This window comes from Apodemus sylvaticus, chromosome 8, assembly GCF_947179515.1.
Source record: "Apodemus sylvaticus chromosome 8, mApoSyl1.1, whole genome shotgun sequence".
Classification (NCBI taxonomy): domain Eukaryota; kingdom Metazoa; phylum Chordata; class Mammalia; order Rodentia; family Muridae; genus Apodemus; species Apodemus sylvaticus.
Window position 1 is genome coordinate 113,608,927 of NC_067479.1, and position 15,465 is coordinate 113,624,391.

Sequence of the window (15,465 nt, forward strand, 5' to 3'; positions counted from 1 at the left end):
CTTCAACGTGAACTTTTAGAGAGAACCCCTACTTACCATGCCCTGTGCATGACTGGGGGACATGCTTAATAAAAGCCTAGAAGTGCCTACCCCTTGTCCCTGACAACCAATTCTTCCTGCTGTATACACAAAAGGAAGTAATCCTTAGTTCTTAGGTCCCATTGCTCCCTTGTTAGTATATCTACCCCGCACATTTGCTGTTGTCTCAAACTTCTGCTGCTTAGCCATTTGTGTACCTTTCTTCAATTAAGACACACATAACAACTGGAAATGCCAAGTCCAGACAACAACCGCCAGGATCAGATCCCATGCACAAGCACAGGTCAGTGATGTTACAGTGGAGTCTTTCTGTCCCAGAGTGTAATACCAAACACGACAGGAGGCAAGGGCCTGACATTCACCCCCCAGAACAACACACACATACAAAGCCCCCTAAAGCCCCTAATCCCCTAAGTGTATTTGTACATTGTAGCCGCCTGCAGCTACATGTAAACTGGGTTACCTGTTGAGAGAATTTTGGGGTCATAGGGAAGAGCGGCGAAAAGTAAGTACGGCTAAGTCAATGTTCACTGATCGAAGCCGTAAACTTTAATGGCGCCGGACCTTTTAACAGTTCGGGCAAACCCTTCCCCCCAGACTCCAGGCTGAGTTCCGGTGGAAGTTGTCTAGCTTCTCTTGGAGGTCTTCGTCTTGACTGCTCCGGCAGCTGGGTGGGTCACCTGTTTAATTCAGGAATCCCTATACCAGGAAGAACAATGAACTTAACCTTTACTACGTGCACTCCACCCTAGGTGGAGCAGAATCCTGGCTAACTGGGAGAAGTTAACCTTGACCAAAGTCAAACTCTGACCAAGTGCAAGACTGCCCCAATATGGCTCTGTACATGTCCTCCCTTTTTTTATTAATTTGAACACGAGGAGGTAGAAAACAAGTGGATAAATATCCTTCATAAGAAGGCGGGCCTTAACCAGGAGGGGAAGCATTGACCGTAATTCCTCTTAAATATTGTATAACGTCTTTTTCAGAGGAGGGGTAATAGGCTCCCTTATTATTTTAAGGACAGCCTCTCGACGTTAACCCCTATGCAATTAGGTGTACTTCCTGGGGACTCAGAAGCAGAAATTCACCTCCCCATGCAGTGCTTTGCCTCGCACGTCTCGCTGGTACCCATGTTTGTTCAAAAACAAACACACATAGATCTGAGTTCTATGTGGCTCCCTCTTTGGAGATCCACTTGTGTAAGTTTTGAAGCCAGGGGGGTCTGCAAGTGTCTTTAACAGACATGTAATCTCTCCATCCAGGTGAGCCTGGGTGGAGACAGCCAGTCTGCTTAACAGACAAGGTCAAGAGTTAAAGGTGGAATAGGATTAACTTGTCCCAGAAGTATCCAATTCAGTTGTAAATTAACAACTTTAAGGACCCAAGGCTTGGCCTCTGAGGTGGGAGAGGTAGCCTTGTGAATCAAGAATTAAGCTGTTACTTCTCAGGAAAAGTGGAGACTATATGTTAAATTAACACAGCTGGCTGAAGATTGTTAGCCATCTTCAAAATTGGAATCTTCAATATTGGAATTATTTCTAGACCAGTCTATGGTTGAGTCAGCTGAGCACAATAAGGAGAAGAGTCATTTTAACTCTTCTAATTAATTTTTCCTAAGCTAGCTTAACAGTCTCCATGTTCTGTCCCACAAAGTCTAAAAGCTTGAAGCTAGGCAATTTATCTAACCTGGGACATTTAACAATTGAGGTAAGTCAAGAACATATATCCAATATAGCTCTTATGTTACCATGGTCTGGGCATTCAGCAAGCACACAGTCAGCATATCTTCTGCAGCATTCTGTGGAAAAAACAGAGGACATGCCTTCTCCCCCAATATTAAATCAGGATCATGGCATATGTTAGTAAGTGAATTCCTTCATTTCACCTAGACATCAATATGCCTAATTACAAGATGTCATATACATTTAGCAAGGAGTTTCTTGGCATCTAAATTTTAAAATTTTCTTAAAAACATGCAAGCATAATTTAAATTATATGTACAGGGACACGATTTCCCCTCTCTTCTTTCTTCCAAGAAGATATTGTTTTATTAATTTAAGTTGGAACACAAAGTATAAACCATAACATAGGCAATAACTATGTAATTATATAAAATATAGTTGCTTTTTCTGTTAGAGCAGTTGCAACTAGACAGCCTAAAAATGAATCATTAGTCACATGTACATATTTTTTTAATCTTTTAAATTAGAAATATGAATATCATTTATCTGTAATAACTAAGTCCTCTAGGATTAACACCATTACGTGGTAGAGGTAGAAATTGAGGACATCAAGAACAAATCTTTATAATTTGATGTGTACAAAATATAAAATTATTTCAAAAACCTAAAGGACAGTCATTTAGAGAACATATCCTTTGTTCTTAGAAATTTGAATCACATTTGTATAAACTGTAGAAATTAAGAATTAGCAGTATTAAAAATGGACCAATCTTAAGCAATTATAAAACCATGAGCTATGTATATCTACTATTATTAAAAGCTTGACCTTTAACATCTTAAAAATAGCTGCTATAGCACCCAATTCAGGTATCTGTGTTGAAGCAGGGAGAAACTTAAAGGAATAAACATGTGATCTGATAGTACAAATTATCTTTTGGATAACAATTATTAATTTTGCCTAAAAATGCTTGCCATGTAATAGACCAACCATTAATAATAAATTTGATTGTTGCTTGAAGCAAGGAACAAACGTTTCCTACCTTGAAAACAGAGGTTTAAGACCTTCTGTGGCAAGCTTAAAATGAGGTAAATAAGATAAAGCCAATTAATATATCCTAACAACCTTTGAAAGCCATTTACCTAAAAATTCTAAAAGTCTATAGGAGCAAGGGCCTGTAACAAACATTCTATGAACATTATACACTGAAAATTTTAAGATCTTAACTTCTAGTATTGAAACAGAGACAAAACACTTTTTCTCACAAGACATAAGGCTGTTAGCCATTCCTTGAGGCAAAACTTTCTAATGAAATTGTTTTGTTGTCTCTTTAAAATTAGAAGCAAATGCTTTTATAATTATCAGAATGTAAAGCAAAAAACCAACCCTTTAAATTTACAATAATTTTGTAGGGAGTAGACAGGCCAAATGTTAATGCTTTTATAGCCTCCTCGACCTTTCATAGATTTGAACTGCATTTTAACCCACACCTGGATAAGTCAAAAACCTTTTTTTTTTTTTTTTTTTTTTTTTTTTTTTTTTAAAACCAAACACTCCCTAGGTGGGGCCTGTAAGGCAGAAACAATTTCTCAAAACTTCCTCACTAGCTTCCCCTGAGGCAGCTCTAAGCTTTGCATTAACTCAAATGTAAATTTTTTTTATCTGCCCTAGGATCCACCTTGAGTCCTTGGCAAGGACTTTGTATGAGATTCCTCAAATGTAAATATCTTCTAATCTGAGCCTTTTATCTAAGACCAGAACCAAACCTACAAGGAAGTTGAGGATTAAACAAAAGAAACCTGTAATTTCATGGTCAAGGGAACCTACTTGATATCAAATACATTTCTACAGAGATCTCCTTTTTAATTTTGGAGACAGCAGTATCACTCTTAAAATTATCTTAATTACAAAATGTTAACAATTACGAGCCTGCAAACTGAAAACTGTAGCCAATGACACACTGATTTTTATTGTAACTCAATGTTTTCTTGCAATATTAGAGCACAATTGTAATTTTGGAAGCAAATCTCAATTTTAAACAATCTATTTTCTTTAAAATTAATGGCAAACACATATTTACAGCACAAGGTTTGTATGCCAGTTCTTATGTTCAAGTGTATAACAGTGTAACTTATTAAAGAGACAATATTTTAGATCTTAATCTTCATTAAGTCTAATCTCCAGGCCAAGATTCACATGAAACACCATGCCAATTTAGGAGCGTCCCAAAGGCCTGTATTTCCTGGATTGCGTCATGCCATGTGGTGTTCAAAATGGCGACTACCCTAAACTACCAGCCTTAATCGTCATGCCACGTGTTCAAAATGGCGACTACCCTAAACTACCAGCCTTAACCATCATGCCACGTGTTCAAAATGGCGACTACCCTAAACTACCAGCCTTAACCATCATGCCACGTGTTCAAAATGGCGACTACCCTAAACTACCAGCCTTAACCTAACTTTTGTTAATAACATTATACCTTTTAAATCATGTGCAGTGACTTAAGCCAATACTCTATAGTCAAGACATGCAAAATATACCTTTAAATCCAATTATAAACAAGAACAAAGCATGAGTGGCGTTAGGCCACGTGTAGTTAGTTAAGATAGCTCTAACACTGAATCACCAGTTTTAAACTAACCTTTTCTTAATAACACTATACCTTTTACATAATAACCAATTAATTTATAACTCTTTAGTCAAGAAATGTAAAGCCTTATATCATTAAAACCAATTAGAAACAAGTATAAAGCGACTACATGAATTTCACAAGCCAAACCAAAGTCTTCCCAAATCTTGAGGTTTCTGGGCTTTAAGAGCGGCTTTTTCCCCAGCCATGTTTCTGTCTTGGGTGAGTGAGCTACGCTGCTGCAGCGTGGCTTTGAATCAATCCCCACACAAACTGTGGCTAGCTCAAAAGGTTACCAGCAGATGTAATCTTTACCAATTTTTTCTTTTTAACATGAAACAGTCATTCACACAAAGACACAGAGAGGACATAAACATACACATAGACAGTCGGTGCACCGGGACAAACACGGAAAGATACACAGAAAGTTAAGCGTGCTTGTTAAGCAATTGCATCCATTTTCCTCTTTAAACAGCTCTTAGAAGCTGTGGACATATGCCTATTTTTAAAAACCCCTTTCTTTTCGCCGAAATCAGCTCTTACGAGCTTTGGGCAAATGCCTACCAAATTCCTTCCCCATATTTCCCTATCTTATCAACCCAAGCAGTCCTGCGCTGGGTCCACGCAGTATGCTTGAAAAACTGTATCCATTCCTGCACTCACAACCATAGACACGAATTCACTAGCGCTAGTTTTGCCCTCTATGTTGCTTACCGTGCGGACACCATTAATTTTCACCTTTTCCTGCGAAGCTTCGCTGGATAGGGCTACCTCAGGAAATTCTCTCGTGCCAGGTCTTCCCACGTTCAGGCGCCACTATGTAGCCGCCTGCAGCTACATGTAAACTGGGTTACCTGTTGAGAGAATTTTGGGGTCATAGGGAAGAGCGGCGAAAAGTAAGTACGGCTAAGTCAATGTTCACTGATCGAAGCCGTAAACTTTAATGGCGCCGGACCTTTTAACAGTTCGGGCAAACCCTTCCCCCCAGACTCCAGGCTGAGTTCCGGTGGAAGTTGTCTAGCTTCTCTTGGAGGTCTTCGTCTTGACTGCTCCGGCAGCTGGGTGGGTCACCTGTTTAATTCAGGAATCCCTATACCAGGAAGAACAATGAACTTAACCTTTACTACGTGCACTCCACCCTAGGTGGAGCAGAATCCTGGCTAACTGGGAGAAGTTAACCTTGACCAAAGTCAAACTCTGACCAAGTGCAAGACTGCCCCAATATGGCTCTGTACAGTACATGATATAAAAAGTGAACACAACTAAGAATTTGGTCCATTGGCTCCTGGACTTGGGTTCAAATGCTTGCTTTCTAGTTTTCTACTTGGACTTCAGATCAAGGGCCATGTGTATTGAGAATGGGGAACTTACCTTGAGGAGAACTCACTACAGGCCTCCAAGAGACCCAAAATGGAAGCCGGGATGTGTAGAAGGGATAATGGGGGGAAGTGCTGAGACTGTCTCTCTGCCTCAACACCGTGGGTACCCACACATCCACCACACTGCAGGTGAATGACACTGGGTCTGATACCATGTGTGAACCTGATCTTTCTCCCTTCCTGTAGCCCCATGCCTCACCTCTCACTGCAGTCCCATCTTAAGCCATGGACACCTGGAGCTGTCTTTGCTACTTTATAGTTTTTTCTTCCACCCTTCTCCACCCATTTTCTTCCACCCATTTTCTTCCACTCTTTCAACCCTCTAACACTAGATAGGAGAGAAAAACAGAGGAAAAGAAAGAGATCCCTGAATAAAGTCCAGGGTCAGAAGGGGCAATGTTATTGTTAGACTACTTTCTGCTGATTATGGGTGTCTAGTTCCTTGGGGCACATTTGATCTTCATAGTCAGGATATCTAATTTCTTGTTGTTGTTTCTTCTTTGCACATGACCACTAAACAAACCATGGCTGCTACCATCACTACCACTACCACTCAACCAACCAACAACTAACCGGCAGATGACTACTCTACCTCTTGAGGCCCTAGCATTTATAGGCTTGCAAAAAATGTCCTCAGAATTCCAAATGTCACACAATCACAAAAACTATCTGCAGCTGGCAAAAATGACATCCCTGCTAGAGCAAGAGGCAAATCATCAGCAGCTGAACAATCTGAAGGTCAATCTGAAGCAGCCTCATATCCCATACCTGGCATTAAGATGTAAATATATAGTATTTCTGTGTTTTTCAAAGAAACCAAAACTCCAAAGTTGTTACTACAGATACCCTGTTCTGGCAAGACAGACTTTCATATGTTGCAGGGGTGGAAGTTTTTGAAAATGAGATTAAATGGTAAGGAATGGCTCATTAAGCAACTTTGACCTAGCTCCTAAAATCATTCCTGCTGCAAATTATTTTTCCTTGTTCTTTGGAATGGGTTGTCTTCTCAATTTAAATAGCATGGGGGAAATTATCACTTCTCTTCAGCTAGAGTATGACAAAATGTTAGGAGAGGTACATCAAGATTAACATCAGGGAAGAAAGTTTTCTGAGGAAGATGGTACCCTTCCTAACATGGGCACTATCTAAGAAACAGCATGTTCAAAAACAAACAAACGCAAAAACAAAAACAGCAAAACAAAACAACACACCACCAAAAGAAAACAAAAACTAACCAAACAAATCAAAGCAAACATAAGAAAAAAAAAACACTCAAGAAATACAAAACGAGGACAGTGGGCAGGGTGGGTGTAGAAGACCATCCGCCTGTGTGCCTAGGTGCTTTGGGGGATCTTTCCTCTGTTCACCATTCTTGGGAGTGTTTCTTCCTTTTGCAGTAAGCTAGCCATTTGGCTATTTCTATTCTGTGCTTAACCTAAGAGGCATGACTTATTCATTTCCCTGCTCACCCCCATTTGGATCTTCACCTGACTGCTTTTCTTTCTTTCTTTCTTTAGTCCTAGTAAAACATGTCCTTGAGCATCTTTCTAAAGGTTTGAGTCTGTTTCTAAATTGTTTTATTGATGATACTGAAATGCCCCAAAGGGAACCTCAGCTTTCCTGGTCAGAGGTCACCATTTCAATTTAAACTGCTGTGACCTTCACATCTGCTGAGGTCATTCATGGAAAACATCCATGACCCATGTCCACAGTTTAACAGCTGCAGAGAACAACTGAGAATGGGGGCCAGCTTTCTGAGTTAACAGCTGCTGGCCACACAGTTTTGGTGTCCTGGCTTTTTAGCCTCTAGAATGCTAGACACACCATAGCAGAAAGAGCTCTAAACAACTAGTGGTTCTGTGTCAGACACCAGTATTCAGGGAGCACTCAGAGAGAGGCCTTGGGAGACTTCACTATACAAGTTCAGAAATGTGTTTGGTGTCTCTTCGGTGTGGAAGAACACAGAGGGCCAGAAAGAGACTCAGCTATTAAGAGGATATATCAAAGAGGTCGTGCTTGGCACAGAATGCCCTAGGCTGGGTTTCTTTCATGACTATTCTTTAGCACACTCAGTGTGTGCTCTGCCATGTTACAATGTAGCTTTTTCAGCTTCTGATCTGGATGAGAGTGACAAATGGGAAGATTGCAGGCATGCCTCTGCTACTGAGCCATTAGAATAATTTCTCTCCAGAGTGCCATTTTTTTAGAGTAATGTATCCATTTCTATTTTTTATTCCCCCTACTCTATGGAAAGATGAATACAAATGGGCAGAAGAGGGGACAGATGACAGTGACACTCCTGCTACCTGGAGCAGGTATTAGGTCTGTACAGCTGTTATTGCTTTTTAGGGATTTGTTTTCAGCCTGGTGTGGTGGCACTTACACCCAAGAATCTCTGGAATACCAGTCCAAGAGCTACCTGGTGACACCTTCTCTCAAAACATCCAGTGACAGCTGCTGCCTAACCTCATACTTTCCTCTTGTCAATAGGTCATGGACATCTTATATATCAAGGAAATGATCTACATATCATTCCAGCAAACTACAGCTGAAGGGTGGAAGCCCTTCCGGCCCTGCTTCTGTAAACACAGTTTTGTGAGAACCCTGCCTTACCTGTCCATAGGTGTGGCTTCTTACTGCTTTTGAGTCACAATGACAGGACTGAAGGAAACCCACTTTGAGATCTTGTCAGCCTTGCCATTGTTCACTCTGTCCCTATGGAGGGATAATTACATTGTTTCATTTTGAATTGTGTTTACATTGTTTGTATTTGCAAGAGAAACAGGGCTGAACATCTTTATCAGTGTTTATTCTTTATCTTCCACAGGGACACACTCTTAAGGAGGAGACTTCACAGAGCTAAAGGTTTTATTCTCAACCTTTCTAATTATCTATCTATCTATCTATCTATCTATCTATCTATCTATCTATCTATCATCTATTTATCTACCTACCTACCTATCTATGGTACTAACAATGTTTAGTACTTGCTCAATTCTCTTTCTTGTATTTACAAGGCTAAGTGGGCACAGTACGAGTGCTTCAAGCCACACAGAGCCCCTTGGGCAGTTTGGTTCGAGGTGAGTTCCAGTACTAAACTCACACTAGCAGCCTTAGGAACCACTGGAAAAGGATCTAGGTGTTCTAAGTCCCTATGGTTTTACTCTCTAGTCTAGTCCACACCACAGTCCTCATGAAAACAACATTATATTGTTCTTTTTTTCTTTTTAATTTATTTATTTTATTTTTAATTGGATACTTTATTTATTTACATTTTAAATGTTATCTCCTTTCCCAGTATCCCCTCTTCAACCCCCCCCTGCATCCCATCTCCCTTACCCTGCTTCTATGAGGGTGCTCCCCAACCCAGCCACCCACTCCTACCTCACTGCCCTAGCTTTTTTCTACACTGGGGCATTGAGCCTTTACAAGACCAAGGTCTCCCCTCTCATTGATAAAGTCCCTTCAGTTCTTTCTGTCCTTCGTCTACTTCTCCATTGGAGTCCCTGTGCTCATTCCGATGGTTGGCTGAGAGCATCCATGTTTGTATTGGTCAGAATCAGCAATCATTTCTTGGCATCTACCATAGTGTCTGGGTTTGGTGTCTGCATGTGAGATGAATTCCCAGGTGGGACAGTCTCTGGATGGCCTTTCCTCCAGTCTTTGTCCCTGTATTTCCGTTAGACAGGAGCAATATTGGGTTAAAATTTTGGAGATGGGTGAGTGGCCCCATCCCTCAACTGGGGAGGGTGGGATGCTTAACTTCTGGATGTGGTCTCTACAGGTTCACCCTCCCCTTTGAGGGATATTTCAGCTAATGTCATCCGTAGGGGTTCTGGGAGGCTCTTGCTTTCCTGGCATCTGGAACTTTCTGATCACTACCCCCAGTATCCCATCCCCCATTGCTACACACCTCTATTCAATTTCCTGACACTTTATCTCGGCCATCTCCTCTCATACTGGAATCTTCTCTTCTTTTTCCCCTCCCCCTCTTATCTTTCTCTTAAGTCCCTCCCACTCCCTACTTCCCTTAATTATTTTGTTTCCTCTTTTAAGTAGGACCGAAGTATTCATTCACTCTTTGGTCTTCCTTCTTCTTGAGCTTCATGTGGTCCATAAGTTGTACCATTAGTATTCTATGCTCTATGCCTAATACCCACTTATCGGTGAGTACATACCATGTGTTGTCTTTTGTGGCTAAGTGAATTTCATGAAATCATTGTTTTTAATAGCTGAGTAGTATTTCATTGTGTAAATGTACCACAATTTTTGTATCCATTCCTCTGTTGAGGGACATCTGGGTTCTTTCCAGCTTCTGGCTATTATAAAGTTGCTATGGACATAGTGGAGCATGTGTCCTTATTACATGTTGGAGCATCTTCTGGGTATATGCCCAGGAGTGGTATAGCTAGGTCCTCAGGTAATGCTATGTCCAATTTTTGAGAAACCGCCAGACTGATTTCCAGCTTGCAATCCCACCAACAATGGAAGAGTGTTCCTCTTTATCTACGTTCTCAACAGCATCTGCTGTCACCTGAAGTTTTGATCTTAGCCATTCTGACTGGTATGAGGTAGAATCTCAGGATCATTTTGATTTGTATTTCCCTGATAACTAAGGATATTGAATGTTTCTTTAGGTGCTTCTTGGCTATTCGAGTTTCCTCAGCTAAGAATTCTCTGTTTAGCTCTGTACTCCATTTTTTAATAGGCTTATTTGGTTCTCTGCAATCTAACTTCTTGAGTTCATTGTATATATTGGATATTAGTCCTCTAACAGATGTAGCATTGGTAAAGATCGTTTCCCAATCTGTTAGTTGCTGTTTTGTCCTATTGACAGTGTCCTTTGCCTTACAGAAGCTTTGCAGTTTTGTGAGGTCCCATTTGTCAATTCCTGATCTTAGAGCATAAGCCATTGGTGTTCTGTTCAGGAAATTTTCCTCTCTACCTATGTGTTTGAGGCTTTTTACCATGTTCTCTTCTATTAGATTCAGTGTGTTTGGTTTTATGTGGAGGTCTTGATTCACTTGGACTTGAGCTCATTTATATATGGTGTGTGCTTGTACATGTGGGTGTGGACAGGTGTGTGCATGTCTGGATGGAGGCCAACAGCTGTTGCTAGGAATTTTTTTCACTTATATTTCCACCTTATTTCCTTTGGAGGAATGGTTTCTCATCAGGCCCAGAGCTCATCAATAAGGCTAGTCTCACCAGCCACACTGCTCTGTGCATCTCCCAAAATGAAGGAGCAGGGTAGGGGTTAGCATTATGCAGTTCAGGTTGGCCTTAAATATTTTCTGGTCCTCCTGCCTCCGCTACTCAATCCTGTAATCACAGTTTCAAGTCCTACCCATATCTCCAGGCTCCACCCCGATGCCTACTGTAGGATCATGAAAGGCAGCCTGGTTTCTGGTTGAGCTAAGGTTGGAAACTCCAGTGACCTTGAGGAACCATAGGCATTTTTGTCACACTCCTGGACACCAGGCTCCTGCCAGGAGGCTGCAACCTTCTATAATTTTGTGGCCATCAGTCAAGTAAGGGCAATGCCCCAAGCCCCTGCACTTGTAGAGAATGTAACCACAGGTCACATAGCCTCAAGACAGATCTTCATTTTAATGAGGTAGCTAAGGCCTGGAGGCTTAGGCAATAAGTTTCCCTTACCAAACACTCTTTCCTGAAAAAGATACTTAACCTCAGGCCCAGCCTGAAAAAACGGGGTATGGTTTTACTCAATGTCACTCTCTGCCATGACAGTAATTGTCTTAAAACCATGGCCTGTCTCTTTTCATTGGGATCCACTGTGGGGAGCAATGGAGCAGGTCTTCACCTAGCCTTATCTAATCTCCTGCAGGAGGCCTCTCAGTGCTCCCAGCTATGGCTTCCACCAAGCCAAGGTGCCCAGGGAACAAGCCAAGAACTCTCCTCCTAGCAGGACCCAGCCAGAGCTCTCCCCTCTTTTCCCCTTTGACCCTAGGTTAGATCCAGCCCACATGCCCCAACTCCATTACCAGTTGTTCTGTGGCTTTCAGCTGCATCTGGGTGCCTACAAGCCTGAGAACCAGATGCCCCTCCCCCTGCCTCCATGCAGGTCTGGGGACTCCAGAGCCAGCTCTGGCAGTCCCTGGGGACCTCAGACTGTGCTTCCCACCCCCAGAATGGTATTCCACAACTTTTCATAGCCTGATACCCATCCGGCCCCAGAGTGAGGTAAGTGCAGTCAAAACTTACTGTGTCCTTCCTCCTGAGTGGCCCGAACCCTAACCCAACACCTTACAACCACACATTCAAAAATTAAAAAAAAAAAAGTCATGGTCTGCAGTTAAGTGTTTCAACTTTGGAGAGTGGAATGGCTCAGTTGGCTCCAGCTTCCTCACGTTTCATTCATTCCTGTCTCCCTGCTCCTGACTCTGTGTTCATGTTAACTGGTTGTATAAGGAACACAAGCAGCAAGGCAGCGATGATCTCTATGCAGATTTTCAGGTAACCCATCAGTACTTGCACTGACATGACTGTCACCGTGAAGCACTATGCCATTCATACCTGAGGTAACTTCATGGGGCACACGAATAGGCTGCAATTTGTGTTCTCTTTGCCCTACCCCTCACTGTAATCTGCTCTCACATGGTGAGCATCCTCACCAGAGGCTCCCTTTCCTTGTGCATCTGAGTGGCACCTCCTTTGGCAGCACAATATCACTATGCAATGATCTTGCTGCACATTTTCTTTGGCCTGTGATGTAGTATTTGGGATTTAAGTTTCAGGGCTGCTGCATTTTACAAATATTACTTTTAGAAAAGTTTACATTTCAATGCAGTAGTTTTTACTTGATGGGGAATTTACACCATACATAAAAACAGGACAGGAAGATGAGCCTGGAGTTCTCAAGCTTGGCCCTGTTTCTTCCAACCCTTAGTCTAAGTATAGGCTGTGCAGCTGCAAAGGTAGCATGTGGTACTCCCTAAGCTTTCTGGGTGGACAGGATGGGAGGGAGCACTGCTTGTAGCTCTCTGCTTTCCTACACCTCATTGCTCCAAAGCAGTGGTTCTCAACCTTGCTAATGCTATAGCCTTATGCTGTAAACTATACCCCCAACTATAATGTTATTTTTGTTATCAAAGATATTTGACACGCAACCTCCCCCAAGGGGCTGCGACCCACACATTGGGAGCTGCTGCTCTAGAATTTGCCCTCTAACCTGAGATAAGGTCACGGCAAGCTCAAGGGCTTCATCTAATCCATCTCCCTGCCTTCCAGTCTTCCTGGTTACCAGCTGTGGCTCTAGAGCAGAGGAACAGAGTGTGAACTGGGCCCTGACTCTGAGGTTCTCCAGGAGGGGAGTCCCTTCACTACCTGCCTTCTTCTGCTCTTCTGCATCCTCTCTGCTGCCTGTCTAGTTTCCTACTGTGGGTTTTGGGCTCACATAGATAAATTACTTATCCTCAAATTCTGATCTCAGGATATACCTTCTTTCCCTTTTCTGAGAAAGCCCCAGAAAAGAATTGCCCTACTACACATTCTCTTACACTATTTGCACACATCTCTGCTGCTATTGCTCGACTAGGAGGCAGCAGAGGCACATGGTCTGTGCCATTCCCTTCTGCACAGGCTCCTTGCCATCTGTGAACTTGTCTCACTGCAGGCTCTCACGTGTTTTGAATATGTGTATTGTAGGTTAGCTCTGCATCTCTGAGCAGGCCTGGCTGTATCCTGGCATAGTCTGGATGCATCAGCAGTTTTCTCTGAACCTCTTTTGTCATTGGCATCTTTGCTGAGGACTTGTAATATTATTTTAAGCTTCCTTGGACCTCAACCAGCATAGCAAGGAGTAGCTATTGAAGAATCACAGAGGTGTCAAAGGTTATTCAAATCTGTAATTATAAAAAGTTCAGCCTAATAGCACTTGGGGAGTTGTGAATGTTTGTAGGATGATTGCCAAGCAGGAAGGTTAGGCTAATGAGGATGGGCCCAGGACCTAGCCAAAAAGAGTAGATGCAATCTCCAAATGAGGCTGGGCCTACCAGCTCCCATTTGGCAGAGCATCTGAGAAGGCATTATGGTAACCCTTTGGATGAGACCAGAGACATCAGCTAGCTATAGTCCAGTGACCATATCAGCTTTGTCCATGTTTTCCTTTCTCAAGTTCTCAAAAAGAAACTGCTTGATCTTTTCTAGGTATTCATCAGTGTTCCGGTTACTCACATTGGAAAGACTGATGTTCTTAAAATATTGTCCAAAGTATTCAAACTAGTCACTATATGGTAGCTCCTTAGGGATCTCTGTGTCCAGGGCCAGGGCTGGCACAGAGTAGCATTATGGATGGTCCCTCCTTCCAGCACTAGCATAGACAAGATGAAACTCTTGGACAAGTTCCAAACTTGGCATTCTATCTTTAATGGTCAGATAGAAGCAATCTAACTACTTCCTGGACAGGGGATCTGAGCCCCTGTAAGGCCACTGTACTTGGTAGGAACTTCTCCATTACTTTGGGTATGATAGGCTTGAAAATGGTTTCATGGGATTTATCATTGATCTCACCTCATGATAGTTAACAGCATAGTACTTGCCTTTGACATCCCTAATATGCTGTAGGTCCCCAGTTCCTGAGAAGTACTCTTAGTATTTGTAAACAAGTACTCTTAGTATTTGTAAACAAATACTCTTAGTATTTGTAAAAGGACACAGTCATGACTTTGTGGTACAGAAGACCTCTTCTGTACCATCTTCATAGTCAATATCAGTGTCAATATACATTTGATGACACTTGAACAGTTTCAAGAAGACCTAGACAGTATCATTGGTATTACAAAAGCCAAATACTTCACACTTCTTTGTATGACACAGGCTACAAGCCAAGTTCACAGCAATGTGTATCTGCTGCACCTGTCACAGAGCTGTTAGTAGACAACCAATAGAACTCAAAGAAGCCATCAAATACTGGACAGATCTCACCAACATTTAATCTCTGTATTTGCATGCAATACTCAGACATATTGTCCGGGCAATATAATATAAGAATTTAATGTAGTCAACACAGTGGTACTTGTTCATCTCCTCAGCATTGAGTTAGATACTATAGGTGAACACAAAGTTTGACTAATGCCATTTTGGTGAGGCTTCATTGGGTGACTTTGTCCATAATAGTAGTTTCCAGCACTCCTGTCATAGTAGTAACAGATATTCCTGCATTATCATGTTCCCAGCCGAGCTCTCCCATCAGACTCCAGATAAACACACCAAAACAATACCCCATCAAAGACATTGTCCATCATGATCAAACAGGCTTCATCCCAGAATGCAAGGATAGTTCAACATACAAAAATAAGTCAATGTAATTCACCATATAAGTAAATGGAAAGAAAAAACCCATATGACCATATCATTTGACATTGAAAAAGCCTTTGACGAAATCCAATACCCTTTCATGATAAATTTCTGGGTGAAATCAGAGATATAAGGGACATACCTAAATGGAATAAAAACAATTTATAACAAACTTATAGCCAACATCAAATTAAAAAGAGAGAATCTCAATACAATTTCACTAAAATCAGGAACAAGACAAGATTGTCCATTCTCTTCATATCTAGTCAATATAATACTTGATGTTTTAGTTGAAGCAATAAGAAAACTGAAGGAGATCAAGGACATCCAAACTAAAAAGGAAGAAATCAAAGTATTGTTCTGTTGGAGTTCAGCAGGAAACCCAGGAGAGTTCAAGAACTGCAGAGTCCTCTGTGA

At 41.7% G+C, this 15,465-nt stretch overlaps 1 pseudogene; it reads right to left on the reverse strand.

Moving 5' to 3' along the window:
• Positions 1-13,818: 13,818 nt before the first annotated feature.
• On the reverse strand, positions 13,819-14,993 carry LOC127690848 (histone deacetylase 1-like; annotated as a pseudogene).
• Between the last annotated feature and the right edge of the window lie 472 nt (positions 14,994-15,465).